Raw genomic sequence first — 18,067 nt, forward strand, 5'->3', positions numbered from 1 at the left:
TTTTGTAAGACAAATAATAATGTGATTGAATGTATGGGAGAAAATGAAATGAAAAAAATAAAATATTAAAAATTAAAAAAAGAGTAAAAAGAAGAAAGCAAAGATCCTAGGGTATTGTTTAAATATGATTTTTGGAGTGTTGGTATCTATAACTCTTGCAGACACAGCTTTAGTTAAGTGACAGAAGGGAAAATAGAGAAGGGAACTGGAAATTAGTTATTAAGCCCTTTTAAATATCCATATAAAGTTAGTTTTTCCCAACAGCATCATTCTTTGCCCTATAGATTTTCATATTTCTTTTGCCCTTAATTCAAGAACATAGCTGTATGTGGATTATAATGCAACATCCTTGCCCTAAACTTCAAACTATAGAGGAGTTTTAGGCAAGATAAATTATGTAAACTAATATATCAGATTTAAACTTAGGTGTGTAAGGAAAAAAAAGATGACATGTCCAGGTCTCTATTCAAGGAAGGCAGAAGGAGCCCAGTGCAAGCTCACTAAGGTCATTTATTAAGATGTTTTCAAAACCATTGATCCAGTCTAGGGATAGGAACTAACATTCATTGAGTGCTTACTGGATTCTAGATACTGTAGAAAGCATTAATATTCTGATAACATGCATGATTAAGCCACTATACAGTTTATTCTAGATGGGAAACCACATTTAGTATGTTTTGATGATGCTCAGGGAATTAATGTAAATTAATTAAAAAAAAGTTTTAGGAGGAAACAAAAAACATTAAAACTGTTCTTATTGAAATTTTTAAAAAAAAATGCGTATTTGGTGACTGCAGTAAGCTATATAGCCCCAGCTAGGTACTACTTTGTAGTATGTTCATTCTACTCACTGAGGTTTATGCCTAAAGTCAGACTTGGGTTCATGCATATGTATATATCAACTGTGCTTGCTATTGCAAATATTTAGACTAATTAAGTTCATTAGCAAATCAATTAAATTGGGGGGGGGAAGGCATAGAAAGCAACCATGGATACCAGAGTCAATGGGAGGAGGGTGAGACATGGCAGAGGGTGAGGAATAGAGAATTAAGGATGGCCAAAATAAAAAATAAGCAAAATATACAAGACATAAGAAATGGAAAATTATTTGTTGGTAACACATATGTTGATGTGCTTGATTGAACCAATATACAGTGTATTCTAGATGGAAAATTCATTTTGTATATTGTAATGATGTATAGTGAATTAATGTAAAAAAATAAATTTAAAGAAAAGAAAAAGAAAAGCATTCATATTTCTGAACAACCCCACGAAAAAGGCTATAAAATCACAGAAAGGCAGGACTAATGTTTGAAGTGAAGCAGTGTATGACATTTTTGCACAGCTAATATTGGCAGACCCAAATGGTCCTTACTGCAAATACCAGTGCTGCCCTATGGAGTATGCTGCCCTTCACTCTGGAAGCACTGCACAGGTGGGAATTCATGGGGTGACAGGCTCTTTAATACACACTGCATCTTTACATTCTCATGATAATCCTGAGAGGTAGTGTTATTTTTCTTTAAATATGGAAACTAAAGCTAGCTTTGATTGTGTAATTCAATGTAAATTCCAAATGGTAGAGCTAGGTGCTTGGGTTCAGATACTCTGTTTGGCCATTACCATTATCATGAACTTACAAGCGTTTGTTAGCTGTATACATCATCAAAGGCTACAATTATAAGATTTGCTGCTTGTTAAAAATCTTGTGGGTGGGGACCCGCAGATGGTATAGTGGTTATGTTGCTAGACTCCTACATGGCCAACTGCAGTTTGAGTCCCGACCTGGTGACCTGAAACTCACGGTGGGCATGTGTCCATGCATGCCTAAGATTCTGGGAGGAGAAAGAAAAGAAGGGATTGCAGTGTGGCCATCCCTCCTGGCAAGGTTGTCGTGGTGGGGGTGTGATTTCTCACTTTCTTTATCACTCTCTCTCTCTCTAGTGAGCACATGTATCCTAAGGCAAAATTTTCTTAAAAGCGAAAAACGAGAAACAAAAATCTTGGGGCTGATTTATTGCCGAAATTGGCTTTTCATCACCTTTTCTTTCTCCTTTTTTTCTTCCCTTCTCAGAGTTCTATAAAGATATGACTGATTTAGCTTTCTTTTTAAACCACTATCGTGATCAATTTTTTTTCCTGTTAGAAGGGTCACTAAAGAAAAAACACAAATTCTCTAATCTTTTAATCTTTACATAAATTGTACTAATACTATCCTATAGAAAAATATATTGGTTATTTTTAAAATAGCAAACACCAGGCCAGCCGGTGGCATAGTGGTTTAGGTGGCTATATCCCACATGTCTTTCTGTGCAGATGGAGTGCTGGAGCTAATGGTTTGGAAAACATGCCAGGTGTGTGTACATGCATGCCCAAAATCCCAAGAGGAAAGTAGAGGAGAAGAGATTGTAGCATGGTAATCTCTCTTGAGGAGTGCATTTCTGTTTTCTCACTTTCTCTTTCTCTGTTTCTTTCCAACAAGCACACATACCCTATAGCAAATTAAAAAAACTATACATACACACACACACACACACACACATATATAGTAAACACAGAAGAAGCTGTAAGTTTCAAAATATCTTAAAAACAGAAGCCTAGTAATGATTGACCCTAGTGCTCTGTGAAATACGAATAGTACTCCATTACTCTTGACCCCCCTCTTCTGTGTTTCTCTTTCTAGATGTTTCCTCTAAGTCTTTGTTCCCTCATTCTTCATCCTTTGTCTTTGTCTAGAGGAGCAGAAAGAGGCCCTCTAGACCCAGTTTTCCCCTTCATTCCAGAGCCTGTTTATCATCCTCCGGAGTTTGTTAGTCTCCAGATACCAGGAGCTCTGTTAGTGTAAACAGGTGAGTACAATGGGACATTCTTCTTACCTACATTTTGGCCCCTGGATTTTGTGAATGGAATTTCAGCAAAGGAAATTAGCTGCTGATTACTAGAAATGAAGAAAGAAAGAAAAGAATTGGTAATGCCATGAGAATAGAGATAATTATTATTTTTTAAGAATTATTTATTATTGTTAATATTATTTTTCACATGAGTCTTGCTCAACACATTTCTCTAAACTGAGGACTGACATCAAAGACATGAGGTTGAGGGCAGATGAAGGCTGTGTTCTGGAGGGGCCAGAGCAAAACACAAAATTCCTAGAGGAGAACTTGGACCATGACAAATGTATCTGTATTTCCTAGAGATGGAATGCCTTGGATTGAAAGAACTAGAACCAGAAAACTTCCCATCTCTGCAGTCATTAAATGTTAAGATAGAGGTTAAAAGAGTAATCTTTTAGGATTTAGTTTTCCTTTGCCATATTTGATGACAAAACTTTTAGGGGACTGTCTAGAAAAAGAATCATAATAATATTTATTATTTCTATGCTTTTGTTCATAAATTAGTTTTCAGTTGAGGCCTACTTCACTCAAGATATATAAAATTAACTGGAACTAAAATGCCATGGCTTGTGAAAACTTTAGGTCTTCCAAAATGTCAGAGATATCCCAGGTTTACCTGTTACAATACGTCTTCTCCATCTCTGCAAACTTTATTGTTACATATGGCCTATTTTTATCTATCCATGTTGAATGGTTATAAATGTTTGCTAGGAAGCCCTTGTTTTATGACTTGAATGTATCGCATCCAAAATACAGGTGTTGCCAGTGTGATAGGATTAAAAGGCAGGGCCTATAAGAGGTGATCAGATCATGAGGGCTTCTCCCACATGATTGGGATTAGGTGCCTTTATAAAAGGGCCTGACAGAGGGGGTCCTCCTCTGTTGCCCTTTTTCCCACAAAGTGATAACACAGTATCACTCTCTCATGCACACATTTACACTATTATTCAAAAAATAAAAACAGTTTGTTAATTGCTAGAGAGAGCCTCTCCTATGATTCTTCTATCAAGGTCTACACAGGATCATGGAGCATTTTGACCTTCCATAGACATCATTGTATTTACAGAGTCTTGGCAACCATGTGGTAGAAAGACTACTACAGATGACTGGAACAGCTAGAAAATCATCTTTTACTCCCTGAACCTGATAAATCATGTAGTTACTTCTGGAGAATGCAGCCCTCAGAAGACAATTAGCCTTCTGGCATCTTGACCTTGGGCTTTCTAGCCTTTGGAACTATGAGAAAATTAATTTTTATCCTTTATCGGTAACTAAATTACAGGTATTTTTGTTATAGCAGCACAAATGAAAGAATTTGTCACTATTTGTTCAGCTTTTTCCTTCATCGTTCTATTTCTCAATCATTTCATTCTCTTATTTTCTCTCTTCTTTTTTTTATCTCTACCATTTTATTATCTTATTTTCTCTCTTCCTTTTTTTTCCCTCTTCTGGTTCCCCAAAATTCCTTTTGCCTAAAATGTTTACATTAGCAGATAGTCAGGCTTTACAGAGATTCTTATTCCAATATAACTTAAGGACTTTCTTAACAAAAATTAATTTCTGCTTAAGGGGATTTCTATTTCTTGTACCTTCTTGTAGTTGCTGGAATAATAATGTTTTACTTTTATTTTAATAAAGTTGAATTACTTTTTAAAATCTCATCTTTATAAACTATAGGTGTAAATGATCTAGTTAACCAGTCTTTTCTTGCTAGGTGATAGTGACCTATCTACTATTTTGCCACCTAATAGCAAAAACTTCCTGAGAATATATTTGTCTGTCATGACATAGGGAAAAATTTCATGAGTACTGGAAAACTTTTCTAACTTGCCTCCCCGAAAAGAGGGTTATGGTAGCTTTAGATTTGCCCAAGGAAGACTTCAGGCTAAATCTAGAAAAATTTATCAGGACACACGGTCTCTCATTCTGTTACATATTTCAAAATGTCATATTCTTCCTCCCCGCCCCAGAGTATAGCTGCAATATTGTCCCTTTCCAGCTAGAGCCAGCATACATGGAGGGATGTTCTGTAACCAGGCTTGGATACTTTTCCTTCTCAGACAACTCTTCATAGAGAATTCCAGTGATGCTCTCCACTTGATGTTAGAATGCTATTGATTTTCCCAGACTTTATGGGTGGTTTAGATCAGATAATTCCAAATTTATTAAGGACTCTCAAGTTCTGTGGAACCCACTATCCCATAGTCAAGCAATCAGTACTACACAGGACACTAATGATCCCAGGACTACTTTCAAAAGAATAGTTAAACAAACAAAGGAAGGAAAGATAGGCCCAGCCACTGTGATGTAATAGTAATATGGTGCCTTTTAAGGCCAGAAGCTACATGACTGACTGTAAATTTGGATTCCCTGGTTAGCCTGAAAACATGTGGGGTGTGCACACAAAAGTCCAAGGTTCCAAGGAGCTCGGAGCAAGGGGATGGTGGTGTGATGAGATCCTGGTGAGGAGGGCTCTCTTTGTCCCTCTCTTTCATGCACACACTTGCAGTTAAGTGGAAATGTGATTGGGATCATCATCGTTTTATCTTTGTAGTCTTTGATGGTGGTTTTACACTTATGATTCTCTCAGCAATATGATACTGCTTTTAATTTAGTAGTTCAGTAGAATGTGAGGGAAGAGCAACAGTGGCTTCCACTAGTCCTTCCAACCATAATAGTTCTCCATCTAGGCTCAGGGCACCAATGTGGAGATCACTTTAAGCTGTATGCTTAGGAAATGGGAATGTATTTATAGACCCAATGGACATATCATGAAGTAGACTCAGGACAAAACTCTATTAATCACCTGATTCTCATGATATCCTCTCGACTGAAAGGCCTCAGAGGCATTTTAGGCCTGCAGATATTAGCATTAACTCAGAATCAGTGATGAAAATGTGTCAGATATAATTGGAATTTTCCTTCCTCCAATACTCATTTACCCTGGTAAGTGTGCAGGTTTCTTTAGGGAAGGTTAAGAAAAAGATTTGCAATAGATATCAGTGATGCTATCACAAGGCTCTTTAGCAAGTTATTTCAACTTTCACTGTAAAAAAGGGACTCTAGAAACTAAGGCCTGGAAATGGTCTAGGGTCTATGATTGTTTATTGTGAGGACTTAAATCTGCCCTCATTTATCTGGTCTAATTGTTTTGTTATGATGATAAAGTAGTATATTAGCTAATTATTTATTTTGCTCTTAGGTATCTCATGATCAGGATGTAAGTACCAAATATTTCTATTGTCGTTTCTATAGGAAAGAATATGACTGACTAGACACCCCCTAATTCTGCTAACTGGATATGTACCTAAAAGAAAGAAAATCATTATAGCTAAGTGATATCGGCACATCCCTGTTTACTATAGTACAATTCACAACAGCTAAGATACAGAATCAAGCTAAATGTTCAACAACTGATGAAGGATAAAGAAAATTTTCTATGGACACGAGTTATTATTCAGCTAAAAATGGGATGATACACAGTCACATGAGGCAACATGGATGAAGCTGAAGGAAATAAGGCTAGATGAAATAAGCCAGAGAGAGGAAGACAAATACTCCATGTTCTTACTCCTTAGTGGAAGCTTAAAGATCTGATCACATAGAAGTGGAGAGTGAAACAGTGGATACCAGAAACTGGAAAAGGGTGGGAGTTTGGAGAGACAGGGAAAACTAGGTTAACAGACATAAGAGTATAAATAGATAAGTGGAATGAATTCTAATGTATTATACTACAGCACAGTGGAGTAACTATAGTTAGTGACAATTCAATGTATGTTTAAAAAATAGTTAGAGGAAAGATTTCAAATATTCACAACACAAAGTAATGATAAATGTTTAAGGTGGTAGATATGTTTATTGCTTTGATTTGATCATTACACATTGTATTCATGTATTAAAAATCTACACTGTACCCCATAAGTATGTACAAATGTTAAATATATCAGTTTTTAAAAATGCTGAAAAACTGACTCTGGGACTTGGCAACTTCAGAGAGAGCCAAGGGTAAGTAAAAGCCCAAGAGTTACGGACGATCCAACATTTGCATAGGTCATTCCATGGAATTAACAGATTCAGGTAAAAGACTAAGAAATTAGTGGTGATGAAGACCACCCTACGTGGACTGATGGTGGCCAGGTTGGTGTTCAGCTGCTCTATTATGATGAGTTGGTGCCCAGGACTGATCATTCACTGCCTGTGTCTGAGTGGTCAGGGAATATTTTAAGTACCACCACTGACTTGTAGAGCTCTAAACATAAGCTAGGAGAGGTCTGATCCTCGGAAGAGTTATTCCCAGATCCAGAAAGAATAGGAATCCAGAATATTGGCATGGATAAAAACTTTCAAAATAGGTGGATTTTAACATAAGTATAAAATGTGAACAGTTCTTGCCTATCTGAGAGCTAATTCCATTCACCATCATTAAGTGCCTCCTACTCTGTGAGCAGACAAGGACTGGAAAATAAGCACTGGTAGGCAGAAAGAAAGAAATCTAGAGATGTTCGCTGTGTGCCTAGGTGTACCACAATGCTTGGTACTTAGAAGCACCTGGTATGTATCTCTTAACTGCAGAAATATCACTTGTATTTGCAGAGAGTTTTAAACCACTGTGCTTTTGCAAGTTTGCCATAGCACCTTAAAAAAATACTATACTTCTTGTAAAATTTTATTCTATAAAACAAATCAGTAAATTAAAATCATAAACTTACTCTATAAAAAGTTCCTCTATTATAATAAAACAACTTTGACTTTATTCTGATCATCAATCATTAAATAAAAATGAGTAGCTAGGTGATAAAATGATTTAAGAAATCTTAGTACAAGTCTTCATACATAAGTGAATTTGAGCCTATGAAGGACACTGAAGTCTTTGGGACATAAAGTTACTGATCAGAAGTTACTGGCATACCTGGAATTCCAGGACAACACTGAAACTATTGTTATCCACTCAGCTAAATGCAACTTCTGTTCCCATCTATTCATGCAATTTAGTTCTGAATTAAAGTCTTGCACAGGTGCATCTGATGGTAGAATTTAAATCATCACCTGTCATCACCTAAACAGTATGGGAAGATGGAAAAAATAGTCTTTGAATTGTTTTTTAGTGTTGGGGAGGAAAGATTTATACATACTTCTAAATGTAGAGAGATGCTCAGAGACTATGAAACATGCGTGAGCGATATGTTCACTTGTTATCTTTCTCATTCTCCTTTATCCTTTAATTATTATATTAATATTCACCCAGTCAACTCCACCCATGTTCAATCTTAAGTTTTCCTATTTCTTCTTTCCTGACTCCTCTATTTAGTTCTATTACTCATCTCTTAGTTCATTTATTTTGCTTTTTAACAGTTTCAGTGCTTCCTCTACAGCAGCCATTTAAAAACTCTTCTTCAGGCCAGAGATAAGATTCCCAGTAAGGTTGACGTTTGGCCTCTTCCTTTATTGATGGCTCAGGACATCTCTTACGTGGGTGGGGAAAGCTTATATTCCTTTGAAGAGATATATAAACACCTAAATTCAAAGACCAGAAAGTGTGTAGGACAATGGTTCAAAAAGTGTGGTTTGAAATTCCTGGGAGTCAACAAGACCCTCTCAGGAAGTTTATAAGATTCTTCCTTTTCCACTTAACATCTCTTCGTAAAGCTGGATTTTCTCCATCTACTTCAATAAAAATAATAAATCACAGCAGGTTAGATGCTGAAGCTGATATAAGAATTCTATTGCCTACTGTTAAATCAGATATTAAAGAGTTTTGAAAAAATATATGACAATGTATTTTTCTCAATTTTTTGTTTTGAAAGCTACTGGAATTTGAATATTTACTGTTACTTAAAAGAAATAAACACTTAATTTATATTATATAATATTAAATAAATATATTAAAGAACAGGAATTTAATAAAACTTTAAATAACTATTTTTAAAATTTTGGGACCAGCAGTTAGCGTAATGGCTATGTCACTAGACTCCCACATAGTCAACCATGGTTCGCGTCCCAGACCTGGTGGCTTAAAACTCACGCTGAGCGCATGTGCATGCGTGCCCAAGATCCCAAGAGGAGATGGAGGAGAAGGGATTGCGGCATGACCATCCCTCCTGGAGAGTGATTTCTGGCTTTCTTTCTCTCTCTCTCTGTCTGGCGAGCGCACACGCCCTATAGCGAAAACCTCTCCAAAAAAAAAAAAATTCTCAGTTTTACTTACTCCTATAGTATGTATCAATAGATAAAATCTACATAACCAAAAGCTCTTTAGAGTTCTTAATTTAGCATAGTTTAAAGGGGCTTAAAATGAGACATTTGAGACTGTCTGATGTAGAGTGTTGTTTTCTTTAGGCCTACTTGGGTACAAACCGGAACACAGTTCATGAGATAGGCTGTTCTCTAACTATGACATTTTGGAGGTCCATCAGTTATTTAAAACCCAGTCTCATTTTCATCAGTGACCCATGTGGTCTAATTTTATCCCAATTATTAGTCCTCTAAAATCCTCAAAAGATAAAAATAACCAGTTAAATTTTAGAAATCTCAAATTCCCCAATTAATCTAGTCAAATCAAATTTACCATTAAAAGTAGTCAGGGGGAAAAAAAAAGCTAGACCTTCATTTTAACTGTTTAATTGGACAATCTCTTTAAGCACATGTAACCTGCATAATACTACTTAGGTTTCTATAAATTAGATCATAAATCTCAGTTAAAATAAAAATCTAAAATCCATTACAGATATAGCTTTAATTTACTTGACTTATCTCCTCTCTGGTTGAATAAAGTATACCATGTTGCTTTAGTTACTAATACCTTTACAAATCAGTCCAGTAATTCTTTAAAAATTCTAGACTATTTTATTAATAAAGAAGAAGCATGTACCAAATTTAGAATAATACTCCTTTATTCTTGTAAGTTTTATCGCAGACCATGTGCAATGTCCCTAAAGCGTATGGATTAAATAAGCATATCAATATCACTAAGTATATATCTTGTGGCATTGTATATCTAGCACACCAGATAATGGTTTGGAAAGAGGGTCTTAAAATTCGGAAGTAATAACTGCAAAACAATATTGTAGTGGAGGCTGCCAGTTATGGCTGGTTACATGGTTGCCCCCTTTGCAGTTAGGGGATGCTTATGCTAAGACATAGCCAAAAGAATGTGAATTAAAGGCAAATTAGCATCTACAAGGAGAGAAAGGCTACCCCACTAGTCTGAGTGCCTGGACAGTTTTGTATTTGAATCTATTCTCAGCTACTCCATGAGGAAGAAACCAACTTCTATTTTGATTAGACCATTCATTACATTTTAGTCTTTCATTGTTATATTAGCTTAGCTATAACTCCAACCCATGTAAATCCAAAATAAAAATATACAATGTTTACATAACAGCTCCAGGATAAAGAATGTAGCCAATTCAAATTGTATTTAAAAAGTCCAATCAATAGGCTTGATTATATTCATTTTGTAATTATTTTTTTTTGTCTACCAATAGGCTTTGAAAATAAAAGTAGTAATAATTGTGAGCAAATTGATTCCAGAGCTACACAGTAATATTTAGCTCTATAGTTTCTAGCAACATTTGAGTATACTGTAATCTGTTTAAATTGAATCTAAGTCTCTATGTTCACTCTACGGGGTTATTTTCGTTCAGCTTGGGAAGGAAACCTTGAGTAAATCAATCTCCAATTGATTTACTCTCAGTATTAGCACAATCAAGGTTGTAATATTTTAGGTCCTAAAACTCATTTTAAGTGAAAACATAATAATATGTCTGCTGTAATATATAATGTACAAAATAAAGTTATGTTGTTTATACACAAAATGGTCTTTGGTTTCAGTAATAGAGTGACTTATTTATTTCAGTGAGTGGTGGGATATAAAATGTGCAGCTTCAGAAAACAATATTAGTGAGAGAATTCAAATGTTCACCAGGAGCTGTGTTCAATGAATACTCAGATTCTCATAGTCCATCATCTTATAAATTAATTCAGCTCTGTGCTATCTGATTTTAAAATGTCATCCTTTTAAAAGTGGCATTATACTCTTAACCTCAAATGAAAATAAATCTGTATCTGTCTTCTATACATGAAAACCAACGAAGTATGGCTAGGGTTAATCCAGAGCAGATCCTCTTATTTTGTGCTTCCTATAACCCTTTATTCTCTCTGGTTTTCCGATCTTATTACAAAGTCAATATAGTTTTGATAGCCTGTCCTTCCTGCCCTATTCTCCTCAGGCCTTTGTCGGGTAGTGGCTGTGTTGGTCTAACTCATTCCTTCATTCCCAGTGTGATGGCAACCACACAGCTGATTCTCAATAAACAATTATAATAAGTTGAATTGATCTGGATTAGATTCTCAGCAAATGCCTCTTGAATGAGTAAAACTCGATTATCTCAAAGAGAGCTCATTATTTAATAAAAGAAATGTCCAATTCTGACTCAAAAGGGTAATTTCAGTTATGCTCCAATTGAAAAATCAACTAAATCAACTATATCCTTTCCTTGAACTTTCATGAAACAAATCCTTAGGCCCTCACATCTACTTCCTATCCCTCCCTATATTGGTGCTAGTTGGAAAAATAATTTGGACTTTTATTGCAGAGACTGATAAATCGGATGTTTAGAACTGTAGAACTTAACTAAACTAATTATTATTATTATTTTATGCATCTTAATTTAGGGAATTGTGTAGCATCTTATTTGCCATTTGTGAAGGAGAAATTGTTAGATACTTGAGCTTTTACTCTTTTATTGTGTAGCCTCTATGGGGCTCCACGTGGCAGTGGCAGGTGCTAGATGTAGTATTCTAGGTTCTAGTCTTCATTTTCAATGCAGTAGGTTTAAAACTTGTAGTCATAACTCAGATATGCAGACATACTACTTCTTTTCATCTCTGTGCAACTCCTTCCTGAACCTCTTTTTATGTGGAAACTGTGATTAATATTAGACTCTTTTGACCGAATACTTAAGCTTTTGGGGTTTTCTCCCTTTTTTTTTTTTTTTACCTTTCTCCTTCCTATTGGATCTAGGCATAGAGGTTCCCTTACTTAATACATCACATCACTTTTCTTTAACTTCAGTATGGGAGGAGCCTCTGGTCCATTTGTTGACATAGAATTCTCCTGACCTCTGTCCAGGGGCTGTTTTTCGCTTGGTATATACATATCCACCTCTGCTCTTTCTGCTATTACCATGTTGCTTCTGCAGTGTTGGTACTGCTAGCTGGGGTTTCTTCTCTCACCACTCTTGGTTTAAAGTGCTTCCTTCCCACTGATTTACCCTGCAAATCTGCCTGAGATTTTGCTATGACTCTATTGCTATTGTTTGAATGTGTTTGCTCCAAATTACAGGTGTTGGCAATGTGATAGTATTAAGAGATGAGGCCTTTAAGACGTAATTAGGTCTAAGGGATTTCTTTGCTTGTGTTTGGGGTTTAGGCTTCATACAGCAAGGGCTAGTTGACCCTCCTAACTTCTGCAATGTGAGGACAGTGTTCTTCTTCTTTGAAGGATACAACCCTAACCAGAAAACCTAATCTGTTGATGCCTTGACCTTGGACTTGTCAGATTCTACAGATGTAAGAAAATACATTTCTTTTCTTTATAAATTACCCAGTCTTAGGTATTTGATCATAACAGCACACATGGATTAAAGTAGTCTTCAACTGGGGAAGCTCACATCTCATGTAGGTTGCTCTACCTGTTGATAATCTTAGTGATTCCACCAGCTCACTAAGTTGACTTTGGGTCACTGCATGGAGGTGGATAGAAATTCCAGGTACATTGCCTTATCCCAGGCCCTCTCTCTGTGTACATCTATCCTCTTACCATTGCTACTTTACTGTGGCCACTTCATGTTAGTTTGGGACTTACAGGAAGGTTGCCTCAAATAAGAAATAAAATTATAAAATTAATGGGAGGTTGGAAAAAGTAACATTGAGTATGGACATCTGGATAAAATTGGCTGTAAGACATGGTAGAAAAATAAAGCATTGATTGGAGGAAGATTTTCTCAATAGAGTGACTTGTTAATAGATTAGAGAGAGTGAACATGATGAAACTGACATTTCCCTCTTATTTCATTTCTTGTGTGTTATCAGTGGACCTTTTCTGTGACTGTGTTGGTTTACACTTTATCAAAACATTAAACAAATATTTGTTGTAACCCTGCCATATACCAGGTCCAAAGTTTCCATATTTGTACACATTTTTTTTCATATTTCATTTGTTCTAATATGATCTGCAAAATAATGTAAATTGACCACTTTACCAATGAGTTTTCCCAATATATGTGTTGATTCCCACTTCATTATGCTCAGAAGAATTGTATTTTTAAATATCCCCTCCCTATCATCAATAATAATACAGATGCCAACTGGAACGTAACTGGAGACTGTGTGGAAAGAGATGGATCCATATTATGTCCAAGTACTAAGGAGATGTAGAAAGAGATATTTTAATTATTATGGCACTAATTTCTTGTAGAGTTTGCTAGAAATAATAAAATAACTGATGGTTAAAATTTGCCATATCAACATTGCTTCATCACACTCTTGACCTAGAAATTTCTCTTCCAAGTAGATTCAGTCTCTCAAGGGGAAATGGCTCTTTCAAATCTCTGAAAGAGCTAGGTAAATGTGCAGTCAGATGTAAGAGATGGAGTACATGATACTGACAGTTGAGAGGAAATTTTAAAACTTTAATTAAATAGAAAAGTTTTCTTGTGACATAAAAAATAATTTTGGCAGTGAATTAAAAAAAAAACATGGACGTTGTGGTTTAGGAAAAGAAAAAGGGTGAGGAATAGGATGAATTCAGTATATTTCCAGATGACTAAAAATCAAAGCAGATACTCAAAAAAAAATAGAAGAAAACTGGGAAATACTTCACTTTGTGGGTATTTACAACATAATAACTCCTCACCAACAATGAATAAAACACAAGGGATTGCAGAAATGTCAGAAAAAGAATTTAGAATATCCATTGTAACAAAACTCAGTGTGATTTAAGAGAAAACAGACAACCAGTTCCAGGAGTTGAGAGAATCCTTCCATGACTTTAAGGAGGAACTCCATAAAGAGATAGATACACTGAAAAAGAATCAAACAGAACTTCAGGAGATAAAGAACACAATGCAAGAAATCAAAATATCCTTCAAAAGTTTCAACAGCTGATTAGATCACACAGAAGGAGGAATTTCTGATCTTGAAGACAAAAATATCTGATTTAGTCCAAGCAACCAAAAAGAACAGAAGAATAACCATTAAAAATAAGGACAGCATATGAGAAATTCTAGATGCTATTGAATGGCTGAGTATCTTTAAAATAGATATTCCAGAAGGTGAAGAGAAAGGCAAAGGGCGTAGGAAATCTCTTTCATGATACATACCTGAAAACTTGCCAAATTTAGAGAGGCCACTGGACATTCAAATTCAGGAAATACAAAAGACACCAAATAGATACAACATAAGAAGATCTTCTCTAAGGCATATCATAGCCAAACTGGTAAAAATCAAAGACAAAGACAATATTATAAAAATGTCAAGAGAGGGACCAGCAGTTAGCATAATGGGTATGTCGCTGGTCTCCCATGTAGTTGACCATGGTTCGAGTCCCGGACATGGTGGCTTAAACTCACGCCGGGCACATGTGCATGTGTGCCCAAGATCCCGAGAGGAGTATGGAGGAGAAGGGATTGCAGTGTGGCCATCCCCCGTGGGGGGTGATTTCTCACTTTCTGTCTCTGTCTTTCTGGCGAGCACATGCGTCCTATAGCAAAAACCTCCCCAAAATAAATAAACAAATAAATAAATAAAAATGTCAAGAGAGAAATGCCAAATTACTTATAAAGCTTACCACATCAGACTAACATAGGGCCTCTCATTGAAACAATGGAGGCAAGGAAAGAATTGGAAGATAATTTAAAATGCTAAAAGAAAACAATTTCTGCCAAGAGTAGTACACTTGACAAAATTATCCTTCAAATGGGAAGAAATAAAATCATTCCAGATTGAAAAAAAAAATAAAGAAAACACTGAAAGAATTCACCAAAACTAAACCAGCTTTTTGGGAAATAGTTAAAGAGATTATACACCAGGAAAATTAAAGGGAAATAAATAGAAGCAAGAGAACATAAAACAACAAAAGAAAAGGATATGTCCACACACATTGATAATAACATTCACTGTCAGGATTAAATATCTCTACTGAAAGGCTAAAGATGCAGATTCAACTATTCTATATACAAACAGGTATAGGTACAAATTCACCAATTATTTGAGAGACTTCTGTCCACAGGTTTTCAATTTATATATCTATTATAATCATTACTCATTGTATAAAGCTAGATAACAGAGGAAAAGCCTAAAATGTTAAAGGTAACTGAGTATTTGGAATGGATTTAAAGAAAGCTAAACCCAAGAATATTATAAAGCCTATAAAACACTGATTCACTGACTTTATAAAGTCTTCACTTTTAAATATCTTTTTCAAATTTTTTGTTTTGCTTTTTTAAAGACTGATTTCTTTATGTGCAGTACGGTACTATAGTCTTACAAGCACTCAAAGTGAGTGAGGAAAAACCTTTTTTTTTCTGTCTCTTACTAATTGTGCTATTATGCACAACTTTTACCAGTGGTGGACAAGTGATGCCACAAATCTTTTCGGATTATAAACTCCTATCTCCCACAGAACTCTGCAGGGAAATGACAGACTTTCTGATGTCTGATTTTTAATCAATTTGTTTTCCTTTAGAACTGTATTTCACAGTAAAGGACATTATAGACAATTCAGTACATACTTCCAGAATGACCAGTGGAGCAGGTTCTCAATGTCTATATCATAGTATAATGTTAAATGTTGAAGGCGGTAAATATGTAAATAGCCTCAATTTGTCTCTTATATACTTTATACACACTTTAAACACATTCTGTGCTCTACAAAGATGCATAGAGAGTATATGTAAATTATATATTTACAATAATATTTTTAAAAAGCATGATGGAAAGTCACTGGAAGGTTTGAGCAGAAAGCCTAGTGCCCAGTTCCCTACAACGTGATCTTATTTGGAAATAGAGTCCTTGCAAATGTAGATAGTTGAGATAAAGTCATATTGGAGTAGGATTGAGCCTTAATCAAATACAGCTGGTATCCTTCTAAGACAACAGCTATGTGAAGACAGGCACAATAAGAGGGCCATGTGAAGATGAAGGAAAAGAGTGGAGCTATGCTGCCAAAAGCCAATGAACACCAGGATCTATGGTCTCTATCAGAACTTAAGAAGCAAGAAAACATTCTCCACTACATGTCTTACAGGGAATATAGACCTGAAAATGCCTTGATTTTGGATATCTAATCTCCAAAGTTGAAAGAATAATTTTTTTTTTTACAAATTATTTATGGGACCAACAGATGACATAATGATTACATCACTGGACTCCCACATCATCAACTGGTTTGAGTCCCAGACCCAATGGCTTAAGAATGTGTATGTGCACACCCCAAATCCCAAGAGGAGAATGGAGGAGAGTGGATTGTGGCATTGCCATCCCCCCCGGGTATAATTTCTCACTTTTTATCTCTTTCTGTATCTCTAGCAAGTGCTTGCACCCCGTAACAAAAATCTGTCTGAAGAAAGAGTTATTTATTTTATTTATTAGTATTTTTAATTTGACCAGAGAAAGAGAGAAAAAGGAAAAGTATAAAAGCAAGTCACCAGGTCTGGGACTTGATCCGTGATTGGCCATGTGGGGGTCCAGCATCTTAACCACCATGTCGCCTTCAGGTCTGAGAAGATACATTTCTTTCTTTTTTTTTTTGAAACATAAGATGGAATTATTCTTTTTTAAAACTGAGAGGAGACATTTCTTTCTTTATTTTTAAAACATAAGATGGAATTATTCTTTTTTAAAACATTATTTTCTCTTTTTAAATTTTTAATTTATTTTATATATTTAATCAAAATATATTACTTAGCTTGTAAAATGAATTTATCCAGCATGACTACACCTCACTCCAGTACAGTTGAGGATATTATTCATGTTATCATCGCTAGGCAACAATCCATTTCTCTGTCCCATAAATATCTCAAGATAGCTGAAAAATCCAGCTTAAAGTATTCAAGGAAAGACAGAGAATAACAAGGCTTTTTACATAATACTAGAGCTATTAGAACATTCTATATAGCTTTATTTTCCAATAACTTAATAACCAACTATAAAATATATGAACAGCAGGAAGTCTAAAGTTATTGTTTCATGAAGTAATCAAAATTCTAAAAGTAGATTTCAATATTTGGATATAGAAAATTATGTAAGCCTTTGATTAAACATATTTAATACATTAATGGTTTTTACAATCTAAGACTAGTTTTTTATTTACTTTACATTCATTCACTGTATATCATTACAGCATACTAAAAGAATTTTTCCCCTTTGGAATTACTTTAAACACATTAAATACCTCAAACCAGTGTAGTATACAAATATACGGTAAATACCTCAAACCAGTGTAGTATACAAATAGGAAGATATTATGCTTTAACCTCTTGTTCCTTTACAGTAACTGTGGTGGAACTTTTCTTTCTTCTAATATTTGAAGCACAGTCCTTAGATGATAGAACCATTGAGTATTGAAAATGTCATGATGCATTTTTGCATAGAATAAAAAAAAAAGCAGAAAAATATATTATGACTTTCCAAACAACCTAATTTGACAAATGCTTTACAGAAAAAATAAGGTAGAAAAAAAGAGAATTCTATTATTAAAAAGGGTTAATAGGATAAAACCTACTGAGGCCAAGGAAAGAAACTAAAACTAAAGAACAGAGAGGCTTATATTCTTTTCTTTTTAAAATTGCTAATTTTAAGTACCAGTAACTTCCATCTCTAGTGTCTTTCAGCTCACAAGTCTTCAGTCGGTAGAACTCATAATAGCTTAAGAATTGTGGACTTGGGTTTTTTTTTTTTTCCATTTTGTTTTTCTCTAGCTCATTTATTTCTACTCTAATCTTTATTATTTCATTCCATCTGGTAACACTGGGCTTAGTTTGTTTTTGTTTTCCCTTTTTAAGTTTCTTGAAGTGTAGCATTAGTTTTGCTTTTCTTTTTGTTTTGAATTTGCTATAGGGTGAGCTTAACTAGAGAAAGACAGAAAAAGGGAAAGTAAGAAAGTTCCCCATATT

At 35.1% G+C, this 18,067-nt stretch overlaps 1 pseudogene; it reads left to right on the plus strand.

Moving 5' to 3' along the window:
• Window positions 1-1,364: 1,364 nt before the first annotated feature.
• Window positions 1,365-18,067, plus strand: part of LOC102477738 (coiled-coil domain-containing protein 117-like) — a 94,714-nt pseudogene continuing 78,011 nt past the window's right edge.

The sequence above is a fragment of the Tupaia chinensis genome, unplaced genomic scaffold (assembly GCF_000334495.1).
Source record: "Tupaia chinensis unplaced genomic scaffold, TupChi_1.0 Scaffold145685_1, whole genome shotgun sequence".
NCBI classification, from domain to species: domain Eukaryota; kingdom Metazoa; phylum Chordata; class Mammalia; order Scandentia; family Tupaiidae; genus Tupaia; species Tupaia belangeri.